The sequence below is a fragment of the Myotis brandtii genome, unplaced genomic scaffold (assembly GCF_000412655.1).
Source record: "Myotis brandtii unplaced genomic scaffold, ASM41265v1 scaffold315, whole genome shotgun sequence".
Classification (NCBI taxonomy): Eukaryota; Metazoa; Chordata; class Mammalia; order Chiroptera; family Vespertilionidae; genus Myotis; species Myotis brandtii.
Window position 1 is genome coordinate 1702186 of NW_005362075.1, and position 262 is coordinate 1702447.

Here is a 262-nt window from a genome sequence, read left to right on the forward strand (position 1 = left end):
TTCTTGAAATATTAAGGTTTATTGCATGTAATATTATTATATGTCAGATCAGTTTTCTCAAATAATTGGTGTTTATTGCATGTAACATTATCACATTTAAAATCGTTTTTCTTGAGATATTAATATTTATTGCATGTAAATTATTATATTTAAGATCATTTTTCTTGAAATATTAAGGTTTATTGCATGTAATATTATTATATGTCAGATCAGTTTTCTCAAATAATTGGTGTTTATTGCATGTAACATTATCACATTTAAA